We start from the raw sequence: 18,049 nt of genomic DNA, 5'->3' as shown, positions 1-18,049 counted from the left end.
TTCTCTCCTCATATTGCTCAAGGGTTTGGCATGTCGGTGAAATGTGTCCTGTATCAGGAGGAATTCTACCTGTCTGGGCATTTAGCCTCCTTATTGCTCCATGTGAGTTTTAGACAAGTGAATTGAAGAAAGTCCCTAGCAGAATTTCATCATGTGTGCATGCTTTTTGACTTATTCTCAGAAAAGTTCAGTCTTTATCCTCAATCTAGAAAGTGAGCACATATCCCCTCCTTCAAGTTTTCAGGGTTCACCTTCAGAGACTCTTTCAAACAATGGAAATACCATGGAAATTGTGCTCTTGGCTTCAGTGAGGCAGGAAGCATCATTTGTGTGTTAAATATATAGAGACACCACAACTCTCCTGAAGAAATCTCCTGCTACACTTAATTTGTACAAAATTTTAGCATCTTCTTCCTCTGATGCCCTGATGGTCAAAACCCAAGACAGTACAAGGTCTGTTTTTAATCTCCTTAAGCCAGAAAAGCACTGCTCCTCCTTAGTGAAAGCAGATGGGAAATCCTGGGATTCCAAGYAATTACACACATGTGGTGATCCAGGGATAGAGCAACTGATGATGTGAAACTCTTTCAGCCTGCCAAAATGGATGAATCTGCTTTAAGAATAGACTCAAAGGAGTAATATTTTTCCAGTTGATGATTGATAAGTGATTGATTATAACCCTTGACAGACACTAAAAAAGAATAGGAATTTAAGGAAAAGGTACCCTAAAGACAAAACCTTTTGATACGCAACTAACCAAACTGAAAGTTTTCCATTTTCAATGTCTTTGTCATGACCCAGTATTAAAATTTGCATGCATTCATGTACAGTGAATTAAATAGGCCATGCCTCCATCGTATCCACTGAATTCTCTTTGCAACATCAGGAATTTTGCATCCCTAGCACCGCAAATGACTTGTGTTACCACTCCGTGACTGCATCTATTAAAGCTAGTCATAATTATAAGCACAGCACACAAGAACTGGGGAAAATACCCTGAACCACAATATACAGCCAAGATTTAAGTCACCTTTGGAACTCTCCAGCACTGAGCTGTCACAGACTAATAGTTTAAATAAAGCAGACCAAGATTCCACTGAGCTGCAGAGTGTTGCAGGCTGCAGGTGAGCAACAGAGTCGTATCAGACAGCCTACTCTGATCCATGCCTGGAGACTGCAGGTTGCATTTTTATGGCATCTCATCACTGTGTTCATACTAGGTGATTCTTGCACTGAAGCACTGTAGAGCTTTTTTTTACTTCTGTACTCCCCCAGATCTGCTTACAGAGGCAGGAACTTGAGTAAGAGTTCCCCAGTGCCTGCTTTCGGTGCATGTTTCTAGGAGCTTGGCTGAGTTGCCTGCAAAATCAGAGGCCTGGACACTCTGACTATATCCCTTAATCCTACAGAAGCATATGAGATCTGCCAACAAGAAGGCTCCTGTGCCAGATWATTATTTAGAAGGTGCAGCAATCATAAGCCAGCAGTATAAATCAGCTTATTAAAGATCATGATGGATTTGTAAGAGGGCAGTTTCCTGAAAGAATCACTGATCTCCATACAAGAGGGATTTTACAAATATTCTTGAAGCCCCTCCTTCTTCAAATAGTTGCCAAAGTCTATCAGCAGAAGGGTGGGGATAAATTGGGATGAAATGAAACACCTTGTTTAGATTTAAGGGCTTTCTAAGGTTGCTGGCTCTTCTTAATTTTAAGTAAAGTGAAAGCAATTCTGAAATAAGCCATTTTAATAAAATGGATAAGACGTCACCAACAGTTCTGCAAATCAAGATGAAATTGTGAAAAAAACTACAGATTGTTAACAAACCTATACATAATGTTGCAATGATGGGATGTGATCAGATGTGCTAWAAAGAGCTAAAAGGAAGCCTTCTAGAAGCTTCTCCATTTCCTCTTTGCTGTTGTGACCAGTGGTTGTTTATTGTGTGGCTGGAAGGTACAGGCATAGGTAGGCTGCATTCCTGATCCATGATTGTTCTTTCATGGATTGCCATGCTTCTTTCAGGGACTTGCACTCAGCTAAGACATTTATTGTGCATTTATGCAAYGTTGTCTACAGCAACAAAACTGGCTTCAGAAGTACACGCCCCTGGAGCCTCCAGGGACTATTTTAAACATTTCAGTGACCTGATTTATAGCATTGCCTCAAAACAGCCATAACTTTACAACTTAGTCACAGTAAATTTCAGAATAGTACTAGACCTTTTTTTGGTCATGGATGTGGTAAAGAAAGGAAGGAACTTTTYAAACTAGTTTTCCCACCGTAACCAGGATACATGCTTGATGTGATTACCTACAGAAACACATTCCCATTAGGTACTGTGAGCTGGAAAATCCTGGGCTCTTTGTTGGTGGGAAATAATTTAGAAGTCTAGTCAATGTGGAACATGTCACACAATTGGAGCAAGCTGTGATGTGAAGGAGTGTACTCCCCTGCCCCTCACAGTTTTGTTACAGCCAAAATACAATGAGCTAATTGCATTGTGCTGGATTTAGGATCCCTTTTCATGTTAGAGACAAGTCCACCTTTGCTTTGCTGGTCCCTTTGGTGCCTACCAGACTCTGAAGTTCAGATTCACTGAGGTCCCTGTCACTGGAGCCCCTTTGCCAGTGCAGGTAAGAGCTGTGCTTCMCCATATGTTTCCCATGTCCCTGCAGTATATTTTTGTCTTTATATATGTAGACCACCTACCCTGCTCTTCATTAAAGTAAACRTGTACCACAAGATCTCTTTGTCACTTTGCCAATGCTTTCCTACTACCTAAGMCAAATGCACWGAGCATTCATCTGGTCTCAAGACGTTTCCTTTAGAAACAAGTTACTGATCAAGTGCTGCAAGTGGTCAAGTCCCTTGATAATTTTCAGAGCCATTGAGTGTCTCTAACAGAAGCCAGTATGCCTGCAGATTGGGGATTTGCCTGACATATTCAGTGAAAAATGGAGAGGAAATAAATTTAATCTCTTCCAGGAATTTTAACTCCTACATGAAAGCAGCAGAAAGTAACTACTTTCAGTCAGGATTAACAGCATGAGGCCGTCCTGGAGTCAGACATCTATGTCAGCGCAGTCTCACAAATATGGATAAGGATACTAAGAGTAGTAGCAATGTCATTTTTCCCAGCTGCCTACATAAGATGTTTTAGAAGATTTGGTTTCAGTGTCATCTTGTGTCTGAGGGGAATTTCAGTCCCCATGTCCCAGGTGAAAGTTGTGTGTCAGAGAAATGTGAGTGTGTAGGTTCTCTATGCTTTCTTTTGAAGCTGTAASGATTGTAATAATTCAGTATTTGCTTAGGCCACGGAGAATATGCTTTTTTTGGTATTTTGAATAAGACATTGACACAGCACAGAAGCTATCAGGCTTCCATTTACACCTCCAATTAGTGTTTAAGCATTTATAACATACTTAAGAATTTATAGGCAAATGTATTATTCATTGTTAGTGACTTCTGTCCTCTCTTCCAGGTGCATGATCTATTACCTAGACTATACAATCAAGTTCACACTCTTTAGCTGGCCCTATGATTTAGTTGTTCTGTGGTAAAGGGACACAGAAAGTCACATCTCAGAATGTCCCACTATTTGAACATTGACTAGAAGAGGCTAGTTCAAATGTCCTTTGAGCAAAGGGCAGCCCTATTAGCACAAAATAAAGGCACCTTCCAGTATGGTGCTAAAAATAAGACATGCTCCCTACTCTCAGAGCTGTATATTGTGTGCATCTGTTCAATAACTATGTTCGAAAAATACTYAGCAGATCAGGCTTTACAGGTAGATAATGTCAGGAAATATCAATTAACTTGTGAATCCAGGCGGGCTAGGTGTCAATCTATATAATATTTAGACAGCTCTGGTCATGTCCCCAAAAAGCAGACTTTTCAATGAGGTTCATCTGATTAAATGCAGATCTCTTGACTCTAGTTGCCTACAGCTGTATTATCCACTCTGTGCACATTTCTTGTCAGTAGAGATCTAGCCAGTCTAGGCAAAGGAGGATTCACCTTGTCTGAAAGCACATGTCTCCAGCTGGTCTAAAGGAGCCTAACAGTTGACTGGTTCTTCTGCAGGCTTCTACGCTGTAGATGTCTAACAGTAGGTGAGAGGCATCCCACCCTTAAGCTCTGGGAGAATTTGACAGGCTGAGATCAAGGTATCAGGGCACGTTAGATACCTCAGTAGAAGCTGAGGAGATGTTTTCAGGATCTACATTTTGTGTGTAGGTATTTACAGTCACTGTTAGACAGCTAGGCCTTTTCCCAGATTTAATTTTCACTTTTGTTTTGAAGTCCCAATATCCAAGACAGAGAACAAGCCGCAACCAGTTTTGACTCCTTCTGCCTTCTTAGAGGAGTTGAACCCGAACCTTGCATCTTTCAAGTGAATGCTCCAAGACCAAGAAGGTCAGAGAAAAGCTTTTACTGCATTTAGATTGCCCTGTAACTACTTGCTATAATGTTATTCACCCAAATTTTTTGTGTCAGTGGCTGTCAGAAAAGATACTGAACAAAGGACATTGTGGTCCTACACAAAAAGAAATCTCTGTGTTCCATATTTCTTTGTTGCTTTTTGCAGCATTTGTGTACATCAAGGAGTTCTTTATCCAGACAAAAGAAATCTTCCCATAAAATTATTTAATAAAAATACTGTTTCCCTGTTCCTTGTTCTCAAGTCTCCATTGCTTTCTCCCTCTACTTCATATATGGATACTATATGCCTGTGCATGTACATATATGTAAAAACAAAACTGCTTAACTAACTTACACAAGACAGTCTGAGGGAGGAGCTCATTAGAATCAAGGACAATGAYGTTTTGCAATGCACTGATAGCATATAAATTTGGAACTGATTGATATTAACATTAAAATTTGTACACTGTAATTAACATCAATTTTAGAACGGAAAAGAATCTCCCAGGATTCCTGATGTCTGCAGCTGCAATGARCAAATATTACTCCAAGAAGCAGTCTTTAGTAGGGAGTGACTTATATTAGGCAAAAGGAGAGGTATAAACTCAAAAGAGCTAGAACATGCACTGTGAGAAGCAACTGCTGGAATAAGCTTCCTAAATCTCACAGAGATCTCCTGCCTGTTTTCAATGCTTGTCACAAATAACAGGACAGACTTTGTGGCCCATATTCTATGTATGTGCTTCATTTTTCATTTAAATATAAAATATTTATTAACAGAAACTGATTTTCACATACAGCTTTTGCAATATTATATCACTTTTGTTTAGCTTCTCCCTARGACACAACCCAGTGCAAATGCATGGAAATACAAGCCTGTTCATAAACAGAAGCGCAAGTGAGTGAAGCTCCTATCAGTGTAAGCACCCCTCGAGAGCAGGCTGCACAGTGAGTTAATGTGTCTCTCTTCCAGTGGTGGGAACTGAGATTCAAATTTTTCATGTAGTGACAAGCAAAGCATAGTAGCAGCAAYTGTGCAACAATTTTGGGGGTGAGGGAAGAGGCCACAGAAATCATTGCTGGTTAAAAATRTTGTCAGGATAGATCCTCAGATCTGAGATGATGTGTCAGAAAACATTGCCTCAAACTACACAGGAGCTTAGGTGCCCTCCCAYCACTTTGTTGCTTATATTCCCCTTGTATTTTTACATGGTAATATGGCTRAAGTCACTGCAAGAAGACCTGACCTCTTGAAATCTGTAGTTTTTCATTTCAAATAGATGATGAGTATTTAAATGAGAAATATTTGCTKCTCTGCATGCAGGGCCAGATCTTTGGCTGCCACAAGTCACCTTGCACCCCCAGTTCAAAGGAGGATGCAGATACTGACTGGCAGTGTTAGGGCTAGACCGCACAAAGTTTGCTCATCGTGGTGAGCATTWGCCCACGTGAACAGTCCTTTGGTTTCCATGGGCTATAAATTGTCACCTGCCTAGATCAGAGAACTGCAGAGGACTGTTTGCTATTCATTTTACGTAAAAGCATTCATACTACCRTGACATGTGGCAAAATAGAGCTATTAGATAATAAAATATAGCTCTACACTGCTAAAAGAACAAATTTTACATATAACATGAATGAAGTATACTCAGGTCTTTCCCAGGGAAGCGAATACAAGGTTATCACATACATCTGCTGACAGTAACAGATGGCAGCACTAATAGTTGCTCAGAGAGTTCATATTGTTTTAATTTTCCCAAGGGCAAAGCATGGACATGGAGTGTTTCAATGCTGGCACATTTGTACAGCACTTAGAAAAGCGCTGGTGTTTCCCCCCTTTGGTGGGGTGACCTGGGGCTCCTGCCATGGAGGAGCCGAGAGCGTAGGCAGAGCCAGGCGCTAGGCTGAGCTCCCACTCGCTGCCTCCAGTATTTCCCACTGCCTTTACCCCAGCTTGGCATGGTGGCACTCGTGCATGTCCCCCCCAGCACGCCATGCTGCTCTGACCCCCCGAACGGCAGCCCAGCACAAAATGATTTGCTTTATTTCATTTTTGCACCAGGTTAGTTTGCTGCCACTCAGCTGAACTGAATCAGCCCGCCGAAGTGGGTGAGCACTGACCCTCATGGTAGAGGAGAAGGGGAGCTGCACGTCTGGGGARGCAGATGGAGAAAAAGCAGGGAACAAAAGAGAAGAATGTGACTGCAGCATTTCGGAAAACAAACTGTTAATGCAACAAAAAGAACTTTATAATAGCAGAATAAGAATGGGGGAAGATGGGAGCGAGCTTCAATAATGATACTTGAAATTTCCATGCACAGGGAAGAGCAGCTACAATAGGATAAATGCAGAGGCGTTGTCATGGAAACAGACATGTTTTGCTTCAGATGTTCAGTGAAGCACATACTCTAGACATCCATATAGCCTCATTACCACTGCCTCCAAATACCACATCGTCATTAATAACAAATTCTAGCCTTGTAATGCCACTGCAGCATAGTGGCATTTTTTCCCCTTTTCACAGGAAGTAAATGGAGTAGGCTGAGCYGCCTGCCGAGCCCTACGAGCGCTCTGCACCGAGCTGGGAATCGCATTCCTGAAATCTCAACAAAAACAAAGCAGTCCTACTGGTCATACAGCCAGGGTCATCACTTTGGTGGGAGCCACCAACAAATTGCCAGGGAAGAGTCTAAGAAGATGACCGAGATCTAGCTTCTGATACTGGCCATCAGACGAYAACCTGGGAGTAGCATCGGGTTCGTTTCCATGGCAGTGCAATGCTTCTTCCTCTGAGTGTGGCAGGAAAATGTGGCTGTGATTTGGGGCTCAGTGCTTCAGAATCAAATAAAAGTAGAGGGAGAACTTCTTATCATAAGCACTGGGGTATTTTTTAAAAAAAAAAAAAAAAAAAAAAAAAAGCATCAATAGCAAGATTGAGCAGACGGACCAAAATCCCACCAATGGCTTTTTTTTTGCCAGGCTCCAGCTACTTCCACCATTAGCACAGCACAGTCCCGCTGTGAGCTTAGGTGGGAAGCAAGAGTCAGAGCTCTTCTCTGCGTGTGGAGGATGAAGGAATGGCCCAGTCATAGGAACTAGACCATCTGATATGTTACCTAGTGTGCTGTGCTTTCCTTGCCTTTTATTTTACGGGGKTTTTTTATAGTCTATCACACGCTCAAACAACTTTGCTCTTATGCAGGAAAAGTAGAAATTGCTACGCTGATATCTGAACTTTCTAGATTCCTAGTGAAGAAGAAATGGCACAGAGGTCTCTGAGTAAGCTGAGGATGAGGAAGCAATACCAGGCATGGTAACAGCCTCTCTGTCCAGCCTCCTAAGGAATCTGGAGGTAGGTAGCATCAGAAAAAAGCTAAATAACGGTCCATGGTGAATAAAGTAGTCCACAATGATTTTGGGAAGTATGATAAGTATAGTTTCATCTTATACTTCTTCAGAAGAGCTGTTAGAAGCTCTGTGTGTCAGAGCATGTTCTGGAAAATTATTTTAAAAGGCTGGAAGTTTGGCAATGTCATTTTTTTAAAAAGGGAGTTTTCTAAATTGTGGCTCAATTGCCCAATACTATGGCAATTGTATTACTATGGGAACTATGAAAAGGAGGACTACAGTACCCTGTTCAGTCAGGCTTTGGCTAATTTATCATGGGTACTGTTTTCCTTTAGATTGTTTCATATGCACAAATGGGTAGCTAAGCATTAATGCACTTAAATGGTTGAAGATAACTCTTTGGTCTCTATTAATGTAGACTTAATTCAATATTACATCAAAAAGGGAAAATAATTGTGTCCTAAAGTCAGTCTTCAAAAATATTGACTGCCTATCCCATGCTTTTGTTTAAGGAACTTCATCTCCCCCTRAGAAATATTTTTTCAGATGATTTAAAATATGAACAAGCTGTAAAAAGATAAATAAAATTCAGATGACATAATCCCATTTAATTTGCCTTTAGAAACACTCTTAAATACTTGAGTCTGTCATGAAAGTGTAAGCTCCAAAATATTTTCAATGCCTGTGATGCAGAAATTCCCATATTTCTTTCCCCCACACATACATATTTTATAAAAACAAATTCCCTCCCCTCTGTTCTACCAAAATGAGGTTAAGGTTTTAGTTAAAATCCAGAGAAATCAAGGGAATATTGTGACTTCAACCTCCTCTTATAAGATAATATTGCAGGCACAGAGGGTATATGTCAGATAACTCGTTCTTTGAAGACTTCAACATTGACCTCAGGCAACTGAGACAAGTTAATATGAAATTTCATATTCCAAAATAGACTCAACCCCATAAGGAAAGCTATCTAAAACATAGCATTTACAATTATTTGATCATTCTGATCATTCTGAAAAGAGAAGAAATACAATAAATTCTTTACTGCTCAAAATTTTCTGCATGGCAAACTACTCATAGAGATTGTGTACTTCTTTCCTTTTTAAAAGGAGTGTATATGCTGAGACAGCTTTCAATTAYCATTTATCTAATTCTGTACAGAAATATCTAACAAATGGTTACAGTGAATATCAGATGATTTATATTGTGATACATTTAAGGAAATAGAAAAGGCAAGAATTGGTACGAGCAAGGACCAAAATGAAAATCTGTCATAAACTAATTGCAAATCAGAAGCCTATCTAACTTGCAACAAAGCAATTTGAGGCAAAGACTTATCACAAACACAGCTGTTTAATGTACGACACAAAAATCAAAAGACATCCTTTTCTTTGTGCCTGAGGAGCTCACTCATCTCTCATCCTCTGTACCCTGAAGGCCTCTTTAAAAGAAAAATGAGTTAACTACGAAGGGAAACGATGCCAACAGTAGATGAAGAGAATGTTTAACCACCTCAACTACATCTCCAGTAATTTCTCTATCATTTACCTGTAGCGTTACCTACATTCATTTGAAGAACCCATCTGTCTCCAAGCCARCAACATGTCCAATCCAGTGAGCAGCCATTTGTCAAAACCTTCCTTGGGCATAGAGACCTGCCTTTTTAACTTCTCTTATCCACTAACTGTTATTGCCACTTTCATGACTGCTAAGCCAAGCCAGTGATAAATAAGACCTTCCCCTGCTCTAAGCTTTTCACTGTAGAGAAGAAAGATCCTCTCCAGGGAGTCAGACCTGCTGATGGTAGCATCGCTGGGTGCAGAAGCATTTCTGTGGCACCACAAACACAGCAGTACTGATGGTCTTGAAACCAGAAAACTTTTCTTACTTTGTTTCTCAATAGGCTGTTCCAGACCCACCATCTCCAGCCTTCCCCAGCCTGCAGATGACTGTTCTAAGCAGCATCTCAGCAGTGATGCCCAGCCATGCCCTGGGGTGATGTCTGGCTTGGTTCTTCCCTGCCACCATGCATGGCATGGGGGGATGTTGTTATTGCATGAGGCAGCGGGTACTTAGAAAAGGTTACTGCTTTCTGCAGGTACCTCCCTCACATGCCCTTTGGGTGTTGTAGAGACAGTCATTGCTTCTGCCAGTTTTCTGRGGTGCTGCCACAGTGCTGTTTTGGTGATCAGCCTGGGGATTTTAGTTTTGAAGCTAGGCTTGAGGGTTTGCATTTGGATTGAATAACTGTCGCTTAAAACAAGCATCCAGACCTCATTGCTGAGCTTCATTATTTAATATCAGCAGTACTACTGAAATGAGCATTTTTAACTTACCGAAATTACTGCAATGCAAACATCTATTTTAAAGTGATTATTTGGTAGAAGACAGCAGGTCTATGTGGATATTTTAGATAGCTGGAAAGAAAATAATGACCGCAGAAGAGACTTCGTAAGTTTTATTCCATAAGTTTAGACATATGTGAGTAGGTGCCCTCAACACTTCGCAATCTCAAGTTCAGTGAATTTATTCCCGTTGGTTCCTCATGGGGCACCACGATATGCAGCACATGCTGTGAATGTGATGAACTGAAGTACACAGAAAATGAATTATCTTGATCGAGTTATGTCAAAACCAGTTTTTATTTAAATTTATTTAAATTTTAAATCTAAAATGCTGCCTTTGATTTTTCCTCCTTTTAAATTTATCAAGGACTATACCCATAATACCCACAAGATTACCCCGTCCCTGATACAGACCTAAAACCAGGCGCTTGCATAGTGTAATATGGCATGCTGCAGGCTGCAGCCAAAGCATTAGCATTAGCATCTCTTGGCAAAACAACTTACGAAACAGGGGAAAAAAATAAATAAAAAGGAGGATTCAACAACACAGTCAGGAATTTGGACAAGTCTCTCTTTAGAGCTGGTCTCTCAACCAGCTGATCCAAGAGACTGAATGGTACGGACAGACGTACATTCACAGGGCTCCCTGCGAGCTTCCGCTGCGTAAACGGGCTGCAGTCGCAGCCGGCGCCCGGTGGCAGAGCCCGGACGGCCGCTGGCCGCGGCCGTGCGCGGGGTGCTGTGCAGTGCGCCCGTGACCCTACCATGGTCACTCTCCTGCGTACACCTGAAGTAACTGTAGCCCACTGAAGTGGGCTCACACAACAACCATTAGGCATCATACGCCTCCTGCATCTGCCTTAAGTATGTAAATAAAATGCTAGCACTTACAGCTGAAGTCCCCCAGATTTAAACACCAGTGACAGCCACATTTATTGTGCATGCAACTACTCCCATTACTTCTAGGACTTAAGCTTTTACATTTAAACATATCAACATATTTTATATAAACAAACTCTTTCCAGAATCAAGGCCTGTATTTAGTATTTTATTCATTACATGAAGTTCACTGGGAGGGACTTTGGTAAGGGCATATTTCATGTGAAAACTGTCTAACCACGGTTAGCAAGTACCAAGGATTATTATATTTATTTTGCCCAGGGGACCTCTTACTGTTTATAAATCCATTTCAAAACCTGATAATGCTGTCAGATTTATACCAGATGAGTTGTGTGGAGCAGACCAGGTTGGTGGAAGGAGAAAATTTTAATCCACTTCTGCACTTTCATTGCCCTAAGAGCAGCTAGCAATAAAATGTCTTCTGGCATAACTTCAAAAAAGCCATAAAACTGTTCTACATAATGTAACTGCCATAATCCAAAGACCACATCCAAATAAGTGGTATTGGGAGAAAAAGCCTCTTTATAATAGGCTTCACCAAATTAACTTCTATAAAAGATATTTGTGACCATGAGCTACAACATTGTCCATTTCCCCAGTCATGTACTACAAATCTTAAAGAACTTGTATTTCTGATTAGTCAGAAAATTAACATTAGTTTTAGAACATTTGGAGCATTAATCTTATAGTCATGATTAAAACAACTGAAGTATTTGAAGACTGAGCTTATCTTGAATTTAAAGATTATGAATTTTGAAATAGATTTTATTGGTACCACACCATCAATACGGTGAGTATTTATCAGCAACTTGTATGCAGAACACAAAATACACTGCTTTGTGCTTTGGCTTGTGGAAATCAAATGCCAGGAAGTTGGATGAGAGTAGATCTTTTCTATATACTTGACTTTTGGAGCAATTTAAAAGGCAAGAAAAGTAATCCTCTTTTCTCAGGATGGAAGTGAGTGTGTGTACCCATGGACACACACACATAAGCCAAAAGAAGCTTTCAAGGACATCGGTGTTTCAACACTCGCTTAGAGCAAAGGATGAGAGCAAGCGGTGGGGGACCACTGCAAGGGTACGCACAATGAAACATGTCACTTGTAGGTAGGAAAAGCAGAACTGTGGAGATCTGTCAGTGATTATATATATACTTCAAGACGTAGCAACAGAGAAAATGAAAACCACCACTGCAAACAGGGCCCATGTGTGAATGGCACACTGAAGGCCACTAACTCTTACTCCAAGCTGCTAAGTAGAGGAGGAATCATTGCTTGCTTTGTCACTGTTGCAAGCGTGTTGTAGACTTTGGATTCATATTTTATGGCTTACTTTGCCTAATGTAATTTACATAAAAAAGTTAATGTTCTTAGGAGCAGTCCTATGAAGTTGATGGATAATCTAAAATGCTGCCTTTGATTTATCCTCCTTTTAAATTTGGCTATAGTTTACCCTTCAAAGGCAAGCCCCTACCCTTGGGCTTGCTTGCCCTTCATTGCCCTTCAAACATGTTAAACACTTGTGGCCCTTGGCTGGGGCCACAGACATCTACCAAATGGTTCACAGAGGCCCACAGCAAGCTGGCAGCATCAGGCTCACGAGTTGTTCAGCCAAGATGTTTGCAAAGCTTGCAGTGTGCAGCACAGGGCCACTTCACAAAAGTGCAGGCCATCTACTGCCTTAGTGTGAGATACACAGGTTAACAGGGAAGAAAGCTGGGAAGGGGAAAAATATGTTTTCAACATTCTCAGAGTTTATACCTCTTTTTTCTTTTTTTTTTTTCCCTTTGAACCACAGAAAGCGCTCCTGAGGATACTCTTGTTCTGTAGAGCTACTAAAGCACTGAATATCAACACCCAGTCTTTGCTGGGGGAGGACTCCCTGGAGCGCAGGACCACCTTGGCCTCTTCACAAATGCCACTGTTGCTGCTGCTGTGTTTACGGCGAAAGCCACTACTCTCATCTCCCATGGGCAAACAGCCCCCAGGGGGACTGTACAGCTTCAGCTGGACACACGTAAATGTCTTGGAGGCGTGTAGCGTTTAACTGCATGTGGTGCTTTAGGGGGAAGCCTAGAGCCAGCAAAAAAAATGGGGACCACAGTCATGCCCTGGGACACAAGCAAGCAGAAGCAAAGGTGAACGCCAGCAGCTGGGCTGGGGGAATGGCGAACTTTCGGTGGCATGGCTGAAAGGAGGGATGAAGAGAGAGGGGCAGAAATCAGGGGAAAAGATTTCTGGCTCATACAAAACAAATAGCTGCAGCTTCCCAGGCAAGAGGGCTGCCCCCTCCCTGGAAAGMGCAGGCGAGGGGGAGAGGTTGGCCACTGCGGGCCCACGGCCGGAGGATGAGGCAGTGAGCGGGACCGTTGCTGCCTCACGCTCACGGGGAGGATGACTCTGGGGACACTTGTGACACCAGGAGCTCCGTTCCCAGGGTTGATCAGCTGTATTTGAAGAATATCGTGTTTGTCTGGGACTTAGACATGTGAGAGAAAAGTACTCTTGAAGAGGCTCTAGCATGAATCAAGTCTGAATCGTCACTGACAATAATTTAAAGTAAAGATTTAAACAAATCTAGGAGTGTGGTCTAGAAACAGTGAAGCGCTGAGCATTTTCAGGCATAATGGCATCTTAAGCAATTTGTCTTATCTACTTGGCATAAAGTACACGTTTTTATTCTCCTCTCCTAATAAAACCAACAAATGTATTTCTCCTTCAACAAACAGAATGTTTTACTGTATATACTAAATCTTTTTACTTTTTTGACCTTCCAAGTAGAATATGAGGCTTTTATTTGAGCTTGACACAAAGAATTTCCAGCTCTTTACTCACAACACCTGCATTTAATCTATGAATATTCTCAGAAGTTTTGATACTCACCAAGAGAAGGCTGCAATCTTGCAGTTCAGATGTGATTACCAGTCTAAATAACTCACCAGGTCAAATTTGCTTTTAAAGAGCTTATTTATCATATAGAATCCTGAAATGATTTCAATTCAAGAGTTTAAAGCAATAAAACAATTTAGGAAAAGCTAACTGTGACAGGAACACACTGCTGTCATCTCACACATACAGCTGTCCTGAAGGCACTTCTACACATCTACCTTATTGACTGCACTATAATAAACAAATACCCAAAGGAGTCTTAAATGAGCGATGTTAGGTACCATTAGCAGTCAAGTGACGATAACACAGAGCTCAGAGCAGACTCATTTATCTAATGAGAAGCAGTTTCCAATGTAAACATACTTAAGAGGTAATGAAGAAAACTGAGTTTAGTATACCAAAACCCACAACTATATCCAGAGATTTCCCAGTATAACTTGGCCACTTAATTAACCCAGTTACCCAACTCCAGTGTTCCAGCTCAGCAAAATACTTGAGCATATGCAGAAAACACTAACATAACTGACGTTTACAGAATTTGAGCAGGGGGGACAGGAGGGGGAGAGAARTGGCCAAATACTTTACTAGGAAGAAGTCAAAATGAAGGCAAATGTGATATAATTCATTTTCAGTTGAACAGATTTTCAATTAGAACTGTTTGAATAGACAGGAATTTCTTTCAGAAGGTTGCAGGGGAAACTAGTTAAATTCTGGTACATTAAATTAACCAAATACATGGGAGGGTACTTCTTCCTGCTCCCATTTTTCTCCCCTTCTGTCTGTGCTCCCTCTACTTTCATTTTCTTGCTTTCCTTTTTTTCCCCTATCTTATCAGTAAGAACAGCAGCAAAGGGGAAAGTCTGAGAATTTTTTTTCATAGAGAAGATGCAGCTAGTTTCAAAAAACTTTTTTTCCACAGAAGTTTTCTTTCAGAGAAAATGCATTTAACCCTCTGCCCAAAGATATATATATATGTGTGTGTATATATATATATAAAATATATATATATATATTTAACATGACAGGCTTTTACTTTGAGCTTCCACTGAAACCAGGCTSTTTCACACCTGTCTAGGGAGAAAATTATGTCCAGGCTTTTAAGGCCACTTTCAAGAGATGGCATTTAACAGGATTGCAGTAGACTGAGAGAACAGTTGCAGTTTCTATTCTAAAGAGCCTACAGGCAGAAGATGCAATTTTGCAAGTCGTGACACGACTGCAAAATTAAAAGGGCGGACTGAAGAAAGCTGTACAAACTGCACCTGGTCAAGAAACCATGGTTCAGCAATACCAAATCAATCGATCAATGCAAACAAGAGCCTCCTGACCCCCCTCCCCCCGTTTTGCAGTCATTTGAGTTGTGTGCACCAAGAGCTAGATCATTAAAGAGCGGGCACTTCTAAGTGGACACGTAGATGCTGAAGCCCAGCCTAGGGGAAGCATAGCCATTTTAGAGAGCCAACTCATTGCCTATTTCCATCAGCATTCGCATTGCCGCGACCGCAGTTAATGCCTCCTGAGCCCCAGGCAGAGGAAGAGGAGGCAGGCCTGATGGCAGAGGATGCTGCCAGGCATGACAGGAGGCTACAGAGGTGGCAGGGGCCCTGAAAGGGGAATGGACCATGACTCAGGGAGAGATGTGGCACACAGGGCTCAAGGATCATGATGTTTTGGCTACTATGCAAAGACCGTAAATCAGATCAGCAGCTGAAGGCCAGAATGAAATGGGCAGTGTTTGGTCCAGATCTGAAGAGGATAGCTCTTTTWTTTTTTACCACTATTTTACAAATGCTTCTTTTCTCCTTCCTCCAGAATTCATCCTGGGCTAATTTAGACAAAGTAAATGATTCTTGTAATCCCCCTGTTGGAGGAACTATTTGTGCCCTTCAAATCAGTAGTAATACAGCTACTGAAAAACATGCCGTATAACACTTTTCTTTTTCACAGAATCATAGAATCAGTAAGGTTGGAAGGGACCTCTTGAGACCATCTAGTCCAACCTCCCTGCTCAGCAGGGCCACCTACAGCATGTTAGCCAGGGTTGCATCTTGTACTCTCTTGTACTGGGGAGCCCAGAACTGGACACAGTACTCGAGATGARGCCTCCCCAGGGCTGAGTAGAGGGGCAGGATCACCTCCCTCGACCTACTGGCAACACTCCTCCCAATGCACCCAGGAGACCATTGGCCTTCYTGGCCACAAGGGCACATTGCTGGCTCATGGTCAACCTGTCATCCACCAGCACTCCCAGGTCCTTCTCTGCAGAGCTGCTCTCCAGAAGGTCAGCCCCCAGCTTGTACTGGTGCCTGGGGTTATTTTTCCCTAGGTGCAGGACTCTGCACTTGCCCTTGTTGAACCTCATGAGGTTTCCTTTTTAATGGAATAAGCTGAAAGAAATACCATTTCAATCCCATGGTGTTTTTAAGTGGAATCTGTTTTAAAATACATTTCAAAATGAAAATCGTATTTATTATCTATCTTTCCCTCAGCTCTAATAAACAATAACAGCTTTGACAAGAAGAAATGGTTGTATAATTTAAAATAATTGTAAAGGGTTTCCACCACACTGGTGAACTTACTGAGAATAAGTTAGCTTTAACTAGCTCAGATCCTGACAAGAGTACAGCTGTGCTACCATAGAGGTCTGATCATGATAAGCCCTCAAAATACAGTCAAAGTTTCCAGGAAAGACAGCCTACAAAGTATCAAGTCAGCAAATATTTCTTTAAAAGATGAAAACATTCTCATTTTTGTTTTCTGCCCTAGTATGGTGGTAAGAATTATCATGATAAACTAATGCTTTTCTGATAAAAGTATCTATTAGTGTAGGAGCATCAAATGCTTTTTTTAGCCACTCAGATTGATAGTCAGGACAGCAGGAAMAGAAAAGAGGTAGATTAGAAGATTCCTGGAAATATGCTGCTATCGCTCTAACTTAATGTCACTTAAACACAGGTAACTAATTCAGATAACGTCTATGATATCCTGGCCCCAGAAAAGTCAGTGGTAAAATTTCCATTAACTTCAAGAAGCCTTCTTCAGAACAGAACGTACACACCAATGAAGTCTTCTTGTTTTATTTCAGTAACATTCTCTAAAAAAAAATAGGATAAAATATTAACACAGACAAGTGTCCAAACAGTATTTTTAAAACAAAGCAATATTTGGAAGTAGGAAATTTGATTAAAAAACAGCCCTTTAAACAAGAGCAGTTTTCACAACATAATCTCTACAAACTGCAGCAGAGACCACAAAACACAGAAATCAACCACATTATTAAATTATATTTAACATAGTCTGCCCAGTTTTGACTTTATAGTAAATATAAAAGCTTTTTATTGACAATAATACATATAATCATATAATCAGGTAAAATCTTTGAACCTGCAAAATGTTTCACAACAAATTGATGCAGGTTTTGTGAGCCAAATTGTTTTTCTCTTACATGAGTAGAGAATTATTTTCTCTAAAATTCTCCTAAATTATTTTCCTTCTGCAAAGTTTTCTATAACATGTTGCATACGCATAACACAGGTGAAGTAACCTCATGGCTTGCTAATTGTATTAATGCTAGCTTTTTCTGTATGGGTAGATTCTGCAAGCCTCAGACATACTCTGCATGACCTAACTATGAATATCTTCACTAGAAGCACTCTCCAGAAGCAAGGACTGGAGAGATTATCTCCAGATATTTTAACTATATTTAAGAACAAGGCATCAAAAGATGGAAAATAAAAGAAGTTTTTAAATGAATTTTGTACTTCACCACATTATATTGTGCTAGATTTAGAAAGAAATCATATGAAAACATGAATAAAAAAGTTCAAAATTGTAAAAACATGGTATACCTGTCGAGAATAAAACATGCAATTAGTTACAGCAAATGGAATAACTGCCATAAATTATCATCCATGTACATTAAGTCTGATTCCTTTTGAACTTCATCTTATTTAGGATCATAGTGTACCACTTATATTGCATGATATGAGGTAATATATATCATYTTCATAGATACAAGGGCTACACTACACTGTTAGTTAAACAAGCATAAACCCACGCTGATTCCAATGTACTTGCTTCAAATTATTACAATCGAGGTCAGCAAGTGGACATACCTATGGATTCAGGCTTTTTTTTT

The sequence above is a fragment of the Rhea americana genome, unplaced genomic scaffold, assembly GCF_003343005.1.
Source record: "Rhea americana isolate MKP2758 unplaced genomic scaffold, rheAme1 scaffold_53, whole genome shotgun sequence".
Lineage (NCBI taxonomy): Eukaryota > Metazoa > Chordata > Aves > Rheiformes > Rheidae > Rhea > Rhea americana.
Note: the sequence above shows the minus strand (reverse complement) of the source record.